At 47.4% G+C, this 20320-nt stretch overlaps 1 protein-coding gene across 1 annotated transcript in view; it reads left to right on the top strand.

Annotated features, from left to right (window-relative positions):
* Positions 1-2264: 2264 nt before the first annotated feature.
* Positions 2265-20320, top strand: part of GPR45 (G protein-coupled receptor 45) — a 94347-nt gene continuing 76291 nt past the window's right edge. The window contains exon 1 of the mRNA XM_017339358.3: positions 2265-2452. The gene's annotated coding sequence lies outside the window, so the exon portion shown is untranslated. The remainder of the gene's footprint in view (positions 2453-20320) is intronic.

The following is a 20320-nucleotide window of genomic DNA, read 5'->3' as shown; positions in this document are numbered from 1 at the left end:
TGGAGGATGGCCCAAGTGCTTGGGCTCCTGCACCCACATGGGAGACCAGGGAGAATCACCTGGCTCCTGGCTTCGGATGGGCACAGCGCCGGCCATAGTGGCCATTTGGGGAGTGAACCAACAGAAGGAAGACCTTTCTCTCTGTCTCTCTCTCACTGTCTATAACTCCACCTGTCAAAAAAAAAAAAAAAAAAAAAAAAAAAAAAAAAGCAAGTCTCCAGCATCAGGCTGCCAGAGTGAATTCTGAATCTTGTTAGCTGGGGTCTCGCACGACTGATTGAACCCTTGTACCACTCCCCTGGTTGAGTGAGAGTTCATCTTTAGTGAGGAGTTGACTTGTAATCAGCAAAGTGAAGACAGCGGACCTGCAAGCCGACAGAGGGAGCCCGGGGAGTCCGCATCGAAGACATCAGACTCAGCTGCAGGGACAGAGAACCAGAAACTGCTCTTCAGCGTCTCAAAGTAACTCTTCCTGGAACCATCTCAGAAGGCAACCCACAGTACTACAGTGTTTAGGAATTCCACTGAGGCCTGCACCTGCACCCACCCCAGGCCAAAGCGGATGCAGGCTCTGTCTGGCTGCTTGGAGCCTGTGGAGCAGTGATTTCTGTCCCATTCAGAAGGCACAAGCAGCGTGAAGCACCTTTCCCAATCTCTCTGCGTAGGGCACTGTACACGCATTAACGACCTAGTAGATAGTTGTTTTTTTCCCCCTCAATGAGGAAACGGAGCCCAGAGACATCACGCAACCTAGCCAAGGTCCCATGGCTGGCAAAAACAAACAGACTAAAGCCAAGCAGCCTGCGTCCAGAGCCTGTTCCTGCACAATCCATCCTGTTCCTGCACAGGACTTCAGCACACAATCCGGTCCAGCACTCTAACTTCACTCTCCTGCTGGGCCGGGTCCCAGGACTCCAGGCAAACCTGTGCTGACTGGTGAGGGCCAGGAGGACCTTTGGGGTCCCAGTCTCAGGGCTCCCAGGGCCAACAGGGACACCTCATTCCCCAGCCCTGTCGTTGGGAACCTGTGCTTGGGCTTAGAGAGCTGGTGAGACTTGGATAGAAACTGGGATTTCTCAGCAAAATCTGCTAGGTGTACTTTTCTGGAAGAATGAAGGCATGTTTGGCCATTAGTGAGTCAGCATTCTCTAGTACCCGGTCCATCTAGCAACAGTATTGTAGGACCCTTGTCCTCCCCCAGCCCTGGAGAAAATCAGGGCTCCCAGCACAGCTGGGCCCCACAGGTAACCCACTCAATACAGACCTGGCACATAAAGACTGGAACGAATGACTGTCAGCCATTAAGAAATCATACTCTGGGGCCTGCACCGTGGTTTAGTAGGTTAGGCCTCTGCCTATGGCACCAGCTTCCCATATGGGCACATGTTCGAGTCTCGGCTGCTCTACTTCTGATCCAGCTCCCTGCAAATGTGTCTGGGAAAGCAGTGGAGGATAGCCCAAGTCCTTGGGCCCCTAGCACCCACGTAGGAGACCAGGAAGAAGCTCCTGGCTCCAGATCAGCCCAGCTCCAGCTACTGCAACCATTTGGGGAGTGAACCAGCACACAAAACTCCTCCCTCTCTGTCTGTAACTCTGCCTTTCAAATAAATAAAATAAATCTTAAAAAAAATCACAGTCTGAGGAACCATTATTAATTTTGTAAAATGGGTAAATGATACCGTAATCACATTTTTAAAGTCCCGAGCCTTTTTTACCAGGAGGTGGAGGGGCAGATGACAGAATGGACAATGTGGACACTCTTCCAACGTGGAAACCCTTGTGGCTTCATAGTCCTATTGTCTCTACTTGGGACTGGTTTTAATGCCAAAATAAAAAGTTTCAAAATGCAAATAAATCAAAACTACTCTCCATGCATACCAAGATGCAAACGACCCAGCCAAGCAGGCCGCTGGGCCAGGAAAACAGGTAAGAAGGTTGGGAACGGAGCCAGCTCTTGGCAGGCTCAGGACCCTGGCTTTAGTCTCGGGTGTGGATTTCGGACACTAAGGCTTCAGGTCTCAGTTTTGCCCTCCGTGGAATGGTCACGCAGGGCAGGTGAGGCTGCTGACTGCGCGTGGCCGCGAGGGTGGGCGGACAGGATCATGATGATGGAGGAGGAGGAGGAGGAGGAGGATAGGAGGATCACCCTATCCCCTGTGGGGGGGCGGGACCCTGGTCCCTCGGGGAGGTTTTTGGACGGAGGTCGGGGGAGGAGCGCGCCCGGGGGCGGATAAGTGGGGCTCTGGGGGCCGGTGCAGCGGGGGCCGGCGCCTCGGCAGCCCCTCCCCGCTCTCCCCTCGCCGCCGCCTCCCCTGCGCCCTCCCCTTCTCCGCCTCCTCCCCCACCACCTCCTCCCGGTCCCTGGCAGCCGCAGCTCAGGGAGCAGCCGGCGGCGCCGTAGCCGCGCAGCCTTTGTTGTCGGGCCTCCGGGCGCGCGGGGCCCAGCGCAGGCGTAAGTGACCGGTGGCCGGGCCGCGGGGGACTCGGCGGGGAGTGGGCCGGGGGTCGCGGGTAGCTCCCTGTGGGGCTGATGGGCCGAGCAGCTCCTCCCTCAGCGCGCGCGGCGGGGCTGCTGGGGCGCTGCTGGCGCGGCGGGGGTTGGAGAAGGGCGCAGGGGCGCGGGGGCGCAGCGAGGGGCGCGTGGGCCCGCCGCGCCACCGACCGACGCGGGCAGGGGCGCGGGCCGCCGGGCGCCGCAGCCTTGCGCCCCGGGGACGTGCGGCTTGGGTGCAAATCCTGTTTCTTCGGGCAGAGGCCACGCGGGGACGGAGGAGGCAGAGAGGACGGGCAGTGATGGTCTTGGAGAAACGGGAGAGGAGCCGGCCGCGCGCCACCGTCACCACCGTCACCACCACCACCACCATCACCATCTCCATCTCTGGCCGTCACCCATCCCACTCCCAGCCTCACCTCCCATCTCATGGCCCTGTGCAACCCAACTTTATCAGCTGATTTCCGTGTCGTTGGGTAATACTTTGAAAAGGCGGCAGAGTGCGCCAGATTAGGAAGAAGTGCATTTACCGGGGGACTTCTGTCTTGTTACCAAGTAGCTGCCTCTTGTTTTCCCATCAGGAAAAAGGGCACAGGGCTGCCTCGCCGCCAGCCTGAAATGGCTGGGGTCGCGTCCGGCTTTTTCTATTCCTGGCGCTGGCAGGGTTATGGAAGCATGATTGATGTATAGAGATATAAAATAGGATGTGTATGGTACAGATAGGAGTATATGCATATATTTTTAAGTGGAAACGCGGTTACAAGACAGATTTATGTAGGTACAGGAAATTTGAAATCATGTCTTGTTTTTTCATAATATGCATTTTTTCAAGAACTTTTCCAAGACCCCTGCTATGAATGGACTTCAAACTTGTTTTGCGCCAAAATGAACTTACTTTTTGTTTCCGTTTTCACGGACTTTTTAAAAGCAGGTGTCCATACATCTACCTTGCACACGGTGATGTAGAGGGTAGAAGCTGGAGAGGTAGCTTTGTCGGGACATCACCCAGCAGAGTAGAGGCAGTGACTTCCTCAGAAGTGGGGGAAGTGGCTGTTTAGTGCCACGTGCTGTGCCGATGTCTTTATTTTGGGTGCGTGCAGGGTACCCTAGGTGTTCCTCACTGAGTGTTTTCAAAGCTGGCTTTTACCTGGCCCCCGGGGAGGCGGGGGATGCTGTTGGATCAGAACAAGAGCATGAGAGATCACCCGGAGCTTCTCCTAATTTGGAAATAAAACAGCAAGCCAGGCCCTAGACCCTCTGTCTTTCCCCGTCCTGGTTAGAAAGTGAATTTTGAGCTTGCTTGATCTGTGTTCTAGTCTTAGGATCAACTAGGCAATCCTGAGCTTCCTGGCAAGCTTGCTAATGGATCTCCCTCACAAGCCCTGGGGCGGGGCTGTGCAGATGCCCGGGGTATGGATCTCTCCCTACTTATGCAATGCACGAAGCAAAAGCGATCGTACTAAAAATGATATAGACTGGAGACAGCAGTTGTCTTAGTTTAAGATATTTCACATGTTGATGGGTCCTCGTCTGTCGTTAACTGAGACCTCTCTACCTGGTGACATGGGGTCTTAGTACAGGATGTGGAGAATTACTCAGAAATAATTTCTTGCCCTAAAAATATTCCAAGGCCTCACATTTAAGGCAGGCATCCTCAACCTAACACAATGGCATTTCCAGTACAAAGACTTGAATTGCCTCACTCTTGTTTTTAACTGTGGAGTGCAAGAGGACCACCAGCCTGCTTAAGGAAGTTTTACGCCATTGGTTGTATCTTAGTCTATTGGGGCTGCTATGACAAATATGTTAGGCTGGGTGATTTTTAAGTGATTTTAAGAAATTGACTTTTCTAGTTGGGAGGCTGGAACGCCACGGTCCAAGCGCTAGCAGATTGAGTGTGTGGTGAGGGCCCACTGTTTGGTTCATAGATGGTGCTGTGTGTGTATGTGTGTGTGTGTGTGTGTGTGTGTGCGTGTGTGCTCGCATGGCACAAGGGGTGAGCATGCTCCCTTAGGCTCCTGTACAAGCACGGATCTGGGAGGTTTTGCAGGAACAGGGTGTTCAGACCATATCAGGTTGTTCTGAGTCCCATTGCGATAGCTCACATAAATTCTCCTAGCCCTTGCAGGCTTTATGTCCCCAGATATATTTTACTGTAATTTAGAAATCATGTATTTGCTTCCACCGAGGTGTGATTTACATCCGTGAAACGCACCATTCTCGATGGATTTACCCACGAGGGAACGAATATTTCCATTGTGCCAGAGCTGCCCCTCGTGCCCCTGCCCTGTTAGTGTGCTCTCAGGTATAACTGCTGCTTGGTTTTACTGACATAGAAAAATAACTTACTCTACTTTTATTTTAAATTAAATGAATAATGTGTTTTAAATTTTCTCCCATGAAACCCATTGGCCTATTCTTTTGGCATTTATGCCTGAGTGTGAGTCTGTGAGTCCCTAGTTTCCTGCGCTCTATAGGGACATGAGCCTTGTCTCTGGAGAGGCCCATAAAGCAAGTAATTAAACAAGCAGAGCCGTTTGCTGTGTGCAGACCCAGGTTACAGGGAGTCCTCATGTAACCCGGTTTTATTTGTTCGGAGAGGGAACCGGAAGGCTTCCTAGAGGAGGTGAATTTGCAGTTGGGAATCAGAATGAGTGGCACCTCACCAGCTAACAGCTGGGGTGGGAGGGAAAGAAGAGTGTATTCCAAGTGGAAGGAACATCTTGAATCGTGGGTCACAAACAACAACAAGGAGGGGTCCAAGAGCCAAAATAAGCTGGGGATGACTGGAGTGTAGAGCAAGGAGGCAAGGGACTGAAACACAGCTGGGGAGGCAGGAAGGAGCTGGCCAGCCTTGCTGGGGCTGGGGCTCGGCTCCAAGGACAAGGACAGGCTTTAATGGTGAGCATGGCAGAGTGAAATCCAAAGACTCAGCTCACTGTTTTGTGGCGTGGAGATTACAGGAGGGAGAGTTGGAGAGTGGGGGAGGTAGCCTAGATGAGGGAGTGGCAATGGGAATGGGGAGAAATGAGTGGACTTGGGGTTTTGAAGGTGAGATTAACACAGTGTGTTAATTCAAGGAAGCTTGGGGTTTCTTAGATCTTACAAAATGGCGGCACCATTGGAAACCAGGGAAAGAATGGAGTAGATGTAGCACCTTTGATGTGTTTCTTTCTGGATATGTTCAGTTTGGGTTGCCGGTTGGCAGGTAAAACTTGAGCGCATTCCGTACACCAGGCTTGCTATGCTATGTGGATAAAGTCACGAACAGGAAGTGGACCCCGCCCCTGTGTAGCTCACAGGGGAGAGCTGCGACCTGACAAACCACCAGGTGTAAGTGGTGACTGAAGACTTTGACGTGAAGGAGATGGCTCAGTAAGCGCTCAGTGGAAGAGCAGCAGCCAGGCATAAGATCCCCAGGGACCCCAAGCAACTGAGAGAGCACTGGGGAAAGTGGAGGGAAAGTAACAGAAGTTGGGGGTTAGAGGTTTGGGAAATGGTCCTCCGTTCATGCAGTGCTGAGAAATTGAGGACAAGAGATGGTCTATTGTGCTTTTCCTAGTGGGGTTCCCAGACCAGCATCAGCTCCCAGGAACTTGTTAGAAATGCAGATTCTCGGGCTGCACCCTGGATACACTGAATCTGAAACTCTTGACGGTTGAACCTGGCAGTTTTGTACGTCAGCAGGTGTTCTGATGCACACTGATGTTTGAAACCATAGCTCTATTGTGGAGAAAGAAGTCACTTGTTAGAAAACTTGATGAAAGTCATTTTGTAAGAATTATAGGTGTGTAGGCAAATTTTTAACATCCTTAACAGGACTGTCAAAAGCTTTGTTTTATTTTTTTAAGTACAACTTTAGGAATATAGTGATTCTTCCCACCATACCTGCCCCACTCCCACCCCACCTCCTCCTCCCTCTTCCATTCCCAGTCCCATTCTCCATTAAGAAAAAAAAACAAAACTGTCCCTCAACAATCAAGACATGTGCAGTTCAAGTCATTGCTCCTCAAAGTGTTGGCCATTGATTTATGTCTCGTTTTACCCTGTTCTGTCTGGGTTTTGAGGTAGTGCTTTTGTCTGCTTTGGAACAAGTCACTTTACAGGGTCTCAGTACAGTGGGGCACCTACGTCATTTATCCTGGTACACTGCCCTCCACTCTGAAAGTGAGGAATTGAAATATCCAACCAGGGGCTGGTGCTGTGGCACAGTGGGTTAAAGCCCTAGCCTGCAGTGCCAGCATCCCATATGGGTACCGGTTTGAGTGCAGGCTGCTCTACTTCCCATCCAGCTCTCTGCTAAGGCCTGGGAAAGCAGTAGAAGATGGCCCAAATCCTTGGGTCCCTGTGCCCACGTGGGAGACCTGGAAGAAGCTCCTGGCTCCTGGCTTTGGATCAGCTCAGCTCTGGCCATTGTGGTCATTTAGGGAGTGAACCAACGGAATGGAAGACCTCTCTCTCTCTCTGTCTCTACCTCTCTCTGTAACTCTGTCTTTCAATTAAATAAAATAATTCTTAAAAAAAAAATACCCAACCAAAGTACAATCACAAAGTTCAGGGAATCTCGGCTCTGAATGGCAACCTGGGAAAACACCTAAATGTTTAATTAGGTCTTCCAAAAAGTTGCAGACCTCTATTAGGGGTGTGTTTCTAAGTATCTGTACCTGTCACTCATGTGAAACAATTGGAAGTGGGTTCTTTTCATCTCAAGTGATTCAGCAACATAACCGTAATTGTTGTACTTCTAATGTGCTTATGAAGGAAGGAACTCTTCTTAACTATGCCTTTCCATGGTCCTTTTGTTGTCAGCTTCCCAAGTATTTTATTGCCCTTGACAGGAAAAATTGCAGCATAATAGATTGCTTAGCTATCAACAGGGAGAATGTATGGTCAGTGAGGAGAAATGGATCTAGATATAACTGTTATTGCTCTCTCTGCTCAAAATGAAAACATTGCTGTTTATAACAGAAATTGGTAGGTGGTTCCAGTACTCTGTATAGAAACAAGGACGAAGGTCTTTAAGTGTTGGGTGGATGGATGGACAGGTAGGTGGGTGGATGGGTGGGTGGATGGATACATGGATGGGTGAGTGGATAAGTAGACATGGATCACTAGATAGATAGATGAAAGAAGTGGGTAGATAAATGTGTAGATGTGAATACATCCATCAAAGGGCAAATAAAAGATTGTATAGGTAGAGGGATGGGTAGGTGAATGGGTTGAATCCATAGATGAATGAGTGAGCATATGGATGAGTCAGTGGATAGATGGGTGGATGGATGTTTAGATGATAGATAGATCCATGGAAGAGTGGCTGGGTAAAAAAAAAAAAAGTCTTAAAAAAAAAAAAGTTCCCCTGAAGAGAGGACAATGAAACAAGCTGCCCTGAGTTGAAGACTTGGAGGTTTTAGTGATGCTGCCCTTTATTTCTAGGGTGGTCTTACACAAGTTTGCCACCATCTCTGAGCTTCCTATCTTGGTCAGGATGGTCCTGCTCAAATTGTCTAATGATGGTAAATGTGTTAAAACTGTAACCTTTAGAGAATGCAAATAGATCTTACGATACATTGTGTGGTTAGGTAATGGATTATAGTTTGGGATCATATAGATATATGTTAGGACTTCACTTTTACCCTCCTTTTGGGATGTCCCAGTCACTCCACATGTGCACGAGGCATTGGCAGTCTCCCTTTTTGGGGAGAAGAGTCTACTCCTCTCTGGAATAAGCAATATAATGATCTTTGGCTTAATGTGGTGTTCCCAGACATGTAGTCTGCATGTGTTACTAGCATGCCAAAGCGGTGATTCCTGTGCTGTGACAAGATGAGAGCATACACAAAGTTAAATCTGATGTAAAGTGGATTGGGCATTCCGCCTACCTGTTTAGATGCTGGCCAACATGCCTGTATACATATTGGAGTACCTGGGTTTGAGTCCTGATCCCTCTTCCTGCTGACACAGACCCTGGGAGGCAGTGGATGATGGCTAAAGTAGTAAGGTTTCTGCCACCTGCATCAGAGATCTGAACTGCATTTCTACAAATATGGCTTTGGACTAGTCTAGCCCTGAGTGTTGAGGGTATTTGTGGAATGCACCAATGAATGGCAGAATTCTGTCCCTCCTCCTACCCTCCCTCCCATTTTTCTTCCCTCCCTCCCTCTCTCTCTTCCTCCTTCTCAAATAGTAATTTTAAAAACTTTTTTAAAAATCACTTTGATGTAGAGAAAATGGTAGATACATTATAATAGAGGTGACATTCAGCTGTCTGTAGCAAAAATTGCAAAGGCAGGGGTGTGCCTTTGGCAGAGCAGATAAGACATCACTTGGAATGCCTACACCCTGTATCAGAGTGTCTGGGTTTGAGTCTCAGCTCTGCTTCTAATTCCAGCTTCCTGCTAATGTGCACCCTGGGAAGCAGCTGGTGATGTCTCAAGTACTTGGATCTGTGCTATCCACCAGGGAGACGAGGGTTGAGTTCTGGACTCTTGGCTTCAGCCTGTCCCAGCCCTGGCTGTTGCAGGCATTTGGGGAGTGAACCAACAGGTAAAAGATTTCTCTGTCAGTCTGTCTGTGTATCTCTACCCTTCAAATGAAGAAACAAGCAAGCAAGGGAAGGAAGGAAAGGAGAAAAATCATGACAACAGGCATGTGAATGACTAACTTTTGGACAACTCAAGCTGAAAGTATCTAAGAGTAGGATACATAAAATCAGTCTATAGTTATCCACCATTGAGAATACAAGGGGTCTGGCTAAAAAGCCCATGAGAGCATTTCAGGCATGGAAAGCCAAGACACTGTCGCAAAAAATGACCTACATGAAAGATCTCTGTGAGCGAGGTCCCGGTGGAAAGAACGGGCCATCAAAGAAGGAGGTACCTTTCTCTGAAGGAGGAGAGAACTTCCACTTTGATGGCCTTGTCTAAATAAGGTCTGAGTTTGTGAACTCAAGAGGCTTCCATAGCCTTGGCAGCTCATGACAAGAGCCTAGGGTGATTACTGATGTCATAAATGAGAGTGCCAGTTGTTAAATCAATAACAGGAGTCACTGTGCACTTACTCCTCATGTAGGACCTCTGTCCTTAATGTGTTGTACTATGAGAATTAACAGTAAAACTAATCTTCAAACAGTACTTTATACTTTGTGTGCCTGTGTGGGTGCAAACTGTTGAAATCTTTACTTAGTATAGAGTTGATCTTCTGTATATAAAGATAATTAAAAATGAATCTTAATGAAGAATGGGATGGGAGAGGGAGTAGGAGGTGTGATGGTTTGGGGGTGGAAGGGTGGGTATGGAGGGAAGTACAACCAAAAGTTGTACTTATGAAATTTATATTGATTAAATAAAAGCCTTCTATAAAAAGAGAATACAAGTTTACTTCAAAGAGTTTGTAGAAAATGGAATTAAAAGGCAAGTTCATTTTGGTGCAAAAAGATTAGAAACCCATGCAATAGTTTTTTTTTTTTGTAGGCATTTTTCCATTAACTTTTAAAAGAACCTCAGATATCATGAGCGTTTTCTTTTCCAAGCCAAGGGCAAGCCAGTGGCACACAGTGAGATACTCTCCTGCCGCTCTCCTGTGCTTACGATCCTGTGAAACGGGCCAGCTTATCTCCTTCTTGTTGTTGGAGAGCTTTCACAGACAGTTTCTGCGCACGCAGATTCTGTTCAGTGGTGTTGCCATTGCCGCTTTCACAGGAGAAAGAGAATGCAGAGCATTCCCTTTTGAAACCACAGAGCCAAGATCCCAACTCGGGCATTCTGACAAATACGGTTTTCTTTCCACCTGCGGATTCTCTATAGTGAAGCTCCCAGCAATGTGTGTATCATTTCTCAGAGATGTTGGCCTGTGGGTCTTGTTTCTGTGTTAGTTCTTTAAAGAATCGTCAGATGGTGGAAAGGGGATCAGACTGCAAGTGGCCAGCACCATGCACACAAGACTCCAAGGAAGGTGCACTCCCCGCGTGTACCATCAGCCCTGGAATAAGCATGGCAGCCTCCTCTTCAAGCTCAAGTTGATTGTTTATGAAGTGGCTAAGAACTTTTCCCAAGCTAGCACGCCCTGTGAGTCTCCAGGCCACATTCACGGTGCATACCTTTGCATCAGGGACATCAAAAATGTAAAGGCAGTGGGGTTTTTAGCAAAGCAAAGTGGGTGTTCTCAGGGATGCAATTTACAGTCAGATCCCGTAAAGCTGTCTCTCTGAGCTGATTCACAAGAAGAAAGCAGATGCATTCGTTCATAGTCAGTTTATTCATACCTCTTAGCATGTGTGGAATGCCTACAACACGCAAGAAGGAGTCAGAATTGTTTTCCAATTATCTTTTTTCTTTGTGTCCATTTAAACTTTTACAAAAAAAGGAACTGGGGTAGAAATTCGGTAATGAAGAAAAAGGAGTTTTCAAGTTGTAGGGATATTGATGGAAGCATCACTTTGACTTTTATGTTAATTATTAGCCTCAAACACTCTTTCAAACTTGCTTCACAGCTAGGAGAATTTTGTAAGAGCTTCTCTGTCCACGTCACAGTAGCCTGCAGGAAGCCTGGTGCTTGGAATTTTGTTTGGAAGGTGACAAATCATTGTGTATTTTTTTTTTTGAGACAGAACTTTTTTTTAAAGATTTATTTATTTTACATGAAAGTCAGAGTTACACACACACACACACACACACACACAGAGGCCTTCCGTCCACTGGTTCACTCTTTAGTAGGCCACAATGGCAGGAGCTGTGCCAATCCGAAACCAGGAGCCAGGAGCTTCTTCTAGGCCTCTCACATGGGTGCAGGGGCCCAAGAACTTGGGCCATCTTCTACTGCTTTCCCAGGCCATAGCAGAAAGCTGGATCAGAAGTGGAGCATCTGGGACTCGAACCAGCAGCCTATATGGGATGCCGGCACTGCAGGCAGAGGCTTTACCCGCTACACCATAGCACCACCCCCAGGACACTCTTGTGATTGGTTTTCAAGCTACACCACAACACTTCTGATTGGAGAGTGTCTCCATCTATGGAGAGTGGGCTAAAGGCAGTGCACAGAAGTTGGAAATGGGCCATGGGCATTCTAGAAGAGTCAAACTCCAGAGTGACATGAGTCCAGATCTGCATTTGAGGCCTGATGAGACCATTTTGCCTGCTGGTTAATGGAGTGAGCCATTGTCCCATCTGTACCCTGTATGTCCTTAAGATAGAGACTCTAATAGATACTTGGGAGGATATTGTAGGGGTCAGCTGGCCTCTAAGAGAAAAGACTTGTTACGCAGTAAGCACCATGCTAAACATGTCCCTGCCTCTTTTCACCTAATCCTTACAACACCTTATGAGGGAGACATCCATTTTATGGATGAGCGAACTAAGTAGGAACAGCACCATCGAGTGTCTCCAACAGATAGTAGATGAAGAATCTATTTGTCTAGTCTCTTCTATTCCATTAGCTGACTGCCTGCTTGGTTTACCTGGTGTCCAGGTTCCTCAAGACAGTGATCCCTGCCCACTGTTGGGCAGCAGGCTTGTGAGACTTCCAAATAAAATGTTTTGAACTCCATATCTATTAACTGTCTGTTGCTACCATACTCATCCAATCACTGAACACCACAAGATGAGGATATGCTCTACAGAAACACCCAGCTGTGGTACTGTCTGCTTGGTGGGGCTGCTGATTGTGTCTGTCTCCCACAGTGGCTGGGGCCCAGGAGCCCTCCACCGATGGCCCCAACAAGAAGGCAGCAGTGTCCGTGAAAGAGGGTCTTCTCCAAGCTCAGCTCCACATCCCCAACCTGTATCCCTCACTGTCTCCATAGCCTCCTGATCACACCTTGAAATCTGACCTTGAGTGACTTTGCTAGCAAGGCTGGTGAACCCTGACTGTATTTCAGGGGAGGTGGAGGGTTGAAATTAGAGCAAGAAAGAACATTCTGTTTGATGAGCAGTGTGCTCCTGAGGGGTGTCTGTATCTGTGGATTTGCAAGGACATGCACCTTACTTCTGTAGAGAATGTTTCCAGTCCTTGCTGCTCCCTGCCAAGTGACTGCCTGGTCAGATGACTGCCTCTGGGCTTCCTCATGGTTCTCTCTAGAATGGTGCCTATGCTCATCATAGGAGGACTAGGATTTACCATGGCCCCTTGTTCGTGTTGGCTGCAGCCTCTAGCAATGGCAGGGGCATGTTTTGTTGGGCAGTGATTGGATAGAGCAGGAATAAAGAGGAACCCTGGCCCAGACCCCAGGTCACATCAACCCAGCACTGGATTTTGGAGTTGAGGAGCAGGTGACAGAATCAGGAGGGATTAGGGGAGGTCAGTGCTCACATCCTGTCTCCAGTGCCCTCACTCTCTCCTGTGGGAAGGAGAAAAGATGGAGGAGGGCATGTGGATGACTTTGGCTGTAACTGTGTTCAGTACATTGAGGGACAAGGGCACACGTTTGTGTCAATTTGAACCTGGCTTCCACGTCCCCTGACTGAATCTGGTTCCCAGTTGAACCACAAGGACTCTTAGGGAAACCCATGTGTTCTTGGGACTCTGGCTGAGTTTGTTCCGTGTTGTGCAGGACGACCAAATGTCAACCTTGATGTGAGAACATTTATCAGTGATCCCATGCTCTAATGTGAGAACAGAAATAAAAGCTCACTTTAAATTAACTAAAACAAATAAACTGAGTCTCATCCATATTTAAACAAAACCTTAATGTATGTACTTGCTAGGTTTTCTTCTCTCCTACATCAAGAAACAAAGCAGATATAACAAAAACCAAAAATGTCTCAAATGTTTACTGCTGATTGCTGTTGACATTCTGTGGCCGTGACCAGCAGTGGAAAGACTGGACAGCAGCTGAAGCTCACAGAAACTGGGCTCTACGTTAGCAGGCTTTGTCTCAGTCTACTCGCCACATGGACTGCTTTCTAGAATATTCTGCCTCACGCAGTATTCCAGAGAAACCTGATGGAGGGATCGGAGGGAAGGGCTTGGGAGTTCTGACTTCACTTCTGTGTAAGCGCCTGACACTTGCAGGACATTCAAGCATTCTGAGCCTCAGTTTCCTCTTTTTTAAAGGGAGGAGGCAGGGGCTGGCACTGTGGCACAGCAGGTTAAAGCCCTGACCTGAAGTGCCGGCATCCCATATGGGCACCGGTTCAAGTCCTGGCTGCTCCACTTCCAATCCAGCTCTCTGCTATGGCCTGGGAAAGCAGTAGAAGATGGCCAAGTCCTTGGGTCCCTGCACCCGCGTGGGAAACCCAGAGGAAGCTCCTGGCTCCTGACTTTGGATTGCAGCCATTTGGGGAGTGAACCAGCAGATGGAAGACCTCTCTTTCTGTCTCTCTGCAATTCTGTCTTTCAAATACATTAAAAATACCTCTTTAAGAAAAAAGGGAGAGGGCAGGGTACATGATTGCTGGAACTCCTCGCCTTGCACCAGTGTGGCTCTGTGGTTCTGTTCTTCATGCCCCTTTTCTTGTCTCTGCTCAACGTCCTGAACTCCACATCCATTAACTGTATGTTGTTACCATAATTACCCAATCACTGAGCACCACAAAATGGAGACTAAAGTCACTACTATTTATGCTAAACTGTTTCATTATTTTGGAGGGAGGGCGGGAGAGAACTTCTAAGCAAGAAGCTCTAATTACAGTAATACAGTGCAGATTATAGCTCTCTTTTGCCCTGTTTTATTGATGATCATAGCCTAGGAAAGCCAAGCCAAGATTTCTCTTTTTGGGTTTCCATTGCTCATTTTCCACATATACAATAAAGGGCACGTGCTCCTGAATGAAGAGAATGGACTGAGGCTGTGAGCTTCCATTTACAAAGGATCGGCACTGGGAGGGCAGCCCTCGTGTGCACTCTGCACAGCCCTCACCAGTGAGAAACACACTTTTTGTTGCTGGCTTGGGCTCTGGTTGTGTGCATCTTTGGCTGAAGACCCGAAGGAACAGTGTGCCCCAAACGCTATGCCAGTGCCATGAGGATACTCCATCCTGTGCCAAGGGAGGAGCAGAGAAGCATCTTAATAGAGTGCAAATCTTTCTTAAATATTTTTTGCAGAAGTATTAACCAGATACTTAAAAACCTCAGATTTATCCTGGAGTAAGAATGCAAACTTGTACAAAAGTATAGCATGAAACAGCAGTTTTCAGAGACATTTCAAGTAAGTAGAGGCTGCTTTGGTGTTACTATTCTACCCCTCCTGTTCAGAGCACTTTGGTTGAAAACATTGTTGTTGGGGCCGGCGCTGTGGCTCACTAGGATAATCTTCCGCCTTGCGGTGCCAGCACACCGGGTTCTAGTCCTGGTCAGGGCACTGGATTCTGTCCCGGTTGCCCCTCTTCCAGGCCAGCTCTCTGCTGTGGCCCGGGAGTGCAGTGGAGGATGGCCCAAGTGCTTGGGCCCTGCACCCCATGGGAGACCAGGAGAAGCACCTGGCTCCTGCCATTGGATCAGCATGGTGCGCTGGCCGCGGCGGCCATTGGAGGGTGAACCAACGGAAAAGGAAGACCTTTCTGTCTGTCTCTCTCTCTCACTGTCCACTCTGCCTGTCCAAAAAGAAAACTTTGTTGTTGATGGTCATTGCTCTCATGTATCGGGTGTTATGAGCTGTTCTAAGCATTTTTATATGGACCTCTGTGTAGATGAGGAATCTGAGGTACACAGAAATTCAGTTATTTGTACAGAGTTTACACAGTTTCTAAGTGGCAGAGCTGAGACTTGTTAAAAGAGGATTCCAACAGTCTAGTTCAAGGCTCTGAATTTTGGGTTCTAGAACCTGGCAACACTTCACTCTGTCAAAGAGTAAGCCTCCCATTGAGCCAAGCAGAGGTGAGTGTCATAGGCAGATATGGGCTTGTGGAAAGTAAAAACCAAAACCAAAAAGAGGATTTCAAATGTACCTTGTAAGGTGGGGACTGGAGACAGAACAATAGAAAAAGGACTGGTTGATGTCAGGCTATTTCAGGTGACATCCTTTATATAAAGATCAAAATGGAAGGAACTTTCTTACCATGCTGACATGTGTAGGAAAACTGGCTGTTATCTCTGTAATCCTGCTTTCTAGGAAGGTCACATACAATTTCTGGACTTGTACCTCAGGAATTTAACATGAGTGACTTGATGTTTAGACTGTGGGACCTAGTGCAGGAGCTTAATCTCCCCAAAAATGGCTTCCCATAACTTTTACTTAACAGACTTAAACTCATGTGGCACCTTTCTTTCCTCATTCCCAGCATCTACAGCCATAGGGGGTGGCCTGTCCACATTAAAGATAGGGTGGGCAGATCTGGAGCAGGACAAGAGAGCTTCGCACTAGGGGCTCTCCAAAGTTGCTTCCAAGACACATGGTGGACTTATCTCCAAAGCTTCCTTCTCTGGACTTTCAGAGAAGCCCAGGACACAACAGAATCTCCTAGAACTGATGCACCTAGAACCAAGCAGGCTGTTCACCCCAATACCTCCTGCCCCCAGTCAGCCAGCTCAGCCCTGCCAGCGGTGGATGGTCTGCCTGACACTGAGTCAAGAAGGCCTCCTTCTCTGCTAGGAACATATGTTCTGTCTTGTAACTATCACATCGATTGAAAATATGCCTAAAGAGAGATACAAGCAAAAGGCCAGGGTTGTCCGTGGGAAGCTGACTTGGGCATTCAAGGAAGGGTTTCTTGAGACAGTAGACCTTGACCCACATGAGGGAGAATGGACATTCTGAGCCCAAAAAGGCATGAGGGAAGGGCCGGGATCGGAATGCACAGTGTATGGCTGGGATCTGGAAGTGGGTTATTTTGGCTGCACCATCATCAGATTGTGTTGTACAAGCAGGGGAAGATAAGGCTTTAAATGGAAAATTGAGACTGTATATTGATAGCTTTAAGCAATTTGAGTTTTATTAAGTAGCCACTGATGAGCTATTAAAACTATGGAGGAAGGGAAGCAAAGGATAAGATTTATGCTTGAAGATACCTGGCTAACGTGCTTTTCTCTGGAGGCAGGAGAGAACTTCCACTGCTTATGGCCTTGTCTAGATACTAACGGAGATTGTGGATTCAAAAGGCTTCCATAGCCTTGGCAGCTCATGTCAAGAGCCTCAGGTTATCACTGACATCATACATAAGAGTGTTAATTGTTAAATTAACAACAGGAGTCACTGTGCACTAACTCCCCACGCAGGACCTCTGCCCTCAATGAGTTGTATTATGAGAATTAATGGTAAAGCTTGTTCTCAAACTGTGTGTGTGTGTGTGTGTGTGTGTGTGTGTGCATGCAAATTGTTGAAATCTTCACTTAGTATAGAGCTGGCCTTCTGTGTATAAACTTAATTGAAAATGAATCTCAATGGAGAATGGGACTGGGAATGGGAGAGGGAGGAGGAGGTGGGGTGGGAGTATGGGTGGGAGGGCTGATATGATGGGAAGAATCATTATATTCCTAAAGTCGTACTTATGAAATTTGTACTCATTAAATAAAATGTTTCTTTGGGAAAATGAATAAATAAATAAAAACTGTTTTGTAATTAAAAAAATAAAGAAATCTGGCTATAATCTGGCCATAGAGTAGAGGGGACTGAAAGAAAGGGATAGATTGATTACTAAGCCATTCAAATCATTCATGCAAGAGATGGTGAGTTTCTAAACAGGATAAAGTCATGGAGCAGGGAAAGGAGCACAGGTTTAACTCAGGGTGTATTGAAGAGGTGGAATCTTCACATGTTGTCCAATATTGGAAAAGGAGGCAGGTGTGACTCTTAAAGCAAGAAGGAAGATGGTTCAATGAAAACAAATGGGGAAGAAGTGATTGTGGTGGAATGAGAAGGTGAAAAGGTCATGCCAAGATGGCCACTGAGGTGAGAAGGCCATGCCAAGATGGCCGCTGACAACAGAAACTGCCTGGCAACAGGCTGTGATTGGATGGCTTCAGAAACCACATGACAACAGAGCCTGATTGACAACAGGCTGTGATTGGATGGTTTCAGAAACTGCCTGGTAACAGAGCCTGACTGGCAACAGGCTGTGATTGGATAGCTTTGGAAACTGCCTGGCAACAGGCTGTGATTGGTTAGGGCATAGACCGCCCCTTGACTGGATTGGCTGCCTTGGCTATATAAGCAGCTATAGCAACTGAAATAAACGAGTCTGTGGGCTGCTCGCCTCTGGCCCGCTTTCACTGGACTCCCAGGGTCTGTGTGGTGACTCTGCGCCTCTTGCCCCCACCATGCTCCTCCTCTCAGAACGAATCCTCTCAGAAGAAATCAACTTCAACAATTGTTCCTACCCTGGCCATTAAGTAGAAGATGAACACAAGGTAACTCTGAAAAGTAGGGAGAATGAAGTAGTTCCTGCAGGGCTTTCAGGACCTGAAGAAGGACTTGGTGGTGAGCTGCCTCATCTTCTTTGGCCTTTAGTATCCCAGAGTCACTAACACGTTAACCAGGAAGATCCAACGACCAATCCATGTGAGGATTCTGTTCACATGGGGGACAGCAGAGCCTAGTAGTGCTACCCACCAGCTGGAGTCCACAGACCTCAGCCCACTGCATCTGCAACAGATGTGGAGTTGCCAGGGAGGACTCAACACACAAAAGGCTGGTCAGGACGATGCCTTACAGAAAGGGGGAAAGATGCAGCAAGATCATTGTCTGTAGTGAGTGCCAATCTCCCATGGCAGCAGCTACCTCCTGATAGGCACTGCACAACAATGGGGGGCAATCTGATGGGAGCCATATGATGTACATGCCTTAGCAGAACAAGAAAGCTCACTGCATAACCAGAACAAGGCAACGTTTTCTCCAAATGGAGAAGAATAATTTTCAGCCATGCTCAACACCCACCTTTCTTTTTTTTTTTTTTCTTAAAGATCTATTTATTTTGCCTGAAAGTCAGAGTTGCCCAGAGAGAGGAGAGGCAGAGAGAGAAGTCTTCCATCCATTGGTTTACTCCCCAATTGGCCGCAACAGACGGAGCTGTGCCAACCTGAAGCCATGAGCCAGGAGCTTCCTCTGGGTCTCCCACGCAGGTGCAGGATTCCAAGGACTTGGGCCATCTTCTACTGCTTTCCCAGGCCATAGCAGAGAGCCAGATCAAAAGTGGAGTAGCTGGGTCTCGAACCAGTGCCCATATGGGATGCTGGCACTGCAGGCGGTGGCTTTACCTGCTACACCACAGTGCCAGCCCCCACACCCAACTTTCTTATTAAGGGAATGTTCCAGACCCAGGGCAGTGATGGTGCCTCCTCAGAGAGATGGAAAGTTATACAATGGATGCTTTCCAACATAACCCAACACCCCAAATGCCAGGGCTTCCACCAGAATCACTCATCACACAAAGGTTCTGGAAAATGTCAACTTAAATGAAAACATCTACACAATATATGCCAACACCAAGATGAGATAGATGTTAGGAGTCTCTAATAATTTGACAGCAACCATTATTAAAAATACCCTGAGCAATTATGAATACACATGAAGCCAATGAAAAATAGAAAATCTCAAACAATAGCAGATAAAATGACAAACTAAGTGGAAATTTTAGAGCTGTAAAATACAATAAATAAAAGATCTCAATGACAGGGAGAGGAAAAAATCAGTGAACTTGGAGAAGACTAGAATTTATCCAATAAGAGGGAGAACATGAACTGATAAAGAGAAGATTAGAGGGCTGGCGCCGCTGTGGCACAGTAGGTTAATCCTCTGACTGTGGCGCCGGCATCCCACATGGGCACCAGATTCTAGTCCCAGCTGCTCCTCTTCCCATCCAGCTCCTTGCTGTGGCCTGGGAAAGCAGTGGAGGATGGCCCAAGTGCTTGGGCCCCTACATCCACATGGGAGAGGAAGAGGCCCCTGGTTCCTGGCTTCAGATCAATGTAGCTCCGGCCACGGAAGGAAGACCTTTCTCTCTGTATCTCCCTCTCACTGTCTGTAACTCTGCCTCTCAAATAAATAAATAAACTCTTTTAAAAAAAGATTAGAAGCTCTGGGCTCTGTGGAGTTACAACAAAAGATCTAACATTCCTCCAGAAAAAAGGATTAAAAGGGCAGGGCTGAGAAGTACTGAAAGAAATAATGGCTGAGATGGCCAGTGCTGTGGTATAGGCGGGCTAAGCTTCTACCTCCAGTGCTTGTGTCCCATATGGGTGCCGGTTCTAGTCCCAGTTGCTTCTCTTCCAATCCAGCTCTCTGCTATGGCCTGAGAAAGCAGTGGAAGGTGACCCCAGTGCTTGGGCCCCTGCACCCACATGAGAGACCTGGGGGAGGCTCCAGGCTTCGGATCGGCCAGCTCTGTCCATTGCGGCCATTTGGGAGTGAACAAGCAGATGGAAGACCTTTCTCTCTGTCTCTCCCTTGCTCTCTAACGCTACCTCTCAAATAAATACATAAATCTTTTTTAAAAAAGAAATAATGGCTGATATTTTCCACATTTTACAAAGATGTAAACCTTTTGTCAAGTGGCTGAGAAAATCCCAATCAAGAGAAACACAAAGACACATGTACCAAGATACATCATTAAACTTCTGAAAAAATTGAATGGAAAGAAAAAAATCCTGAAACTAGCCAGAGAAAATGATGCCTTACTTAACAAGGGAGACCAATCTGAATGAGAGCAGGTTTCTCATCAGAAACCATGGAGCCAGAAGAAATTGGCACAGTAGTTTTTGGAGTCTTGGCAGAAAAAAAAGTCAACCTAGAATTCTACATCCAGTGAAAAGACATCATTAATGATGGGGAAACAAGATATTCTCAGATGAAGGAAAATTCATACAATTTGTAGATATACCTTAAAAGAGAAACAAATTGAATTACCCTAAAGGAATAAATCCTAAAAGCATTATTCAAAATTATGTTTGGTGGTAGAAACAAAA

This window comes from Oryctolagus cuniculus, chromosome 2, assembly GCF_964237555.1.
Source record: "Oryctolagus cuniculus chromosome 2, mOryCun1.1, whole genome shotgun sequence".
NCBI classification, from domain to species: Eukaryota; Metazoa; Chordata; class Mammalia; order Lagomorpha; family Leporidae; genus Oryctolagus; species Oryctolagus cuniculus.
This window is presented reverse-complemented; position numbering and strand designations above follow the sequence as displayed.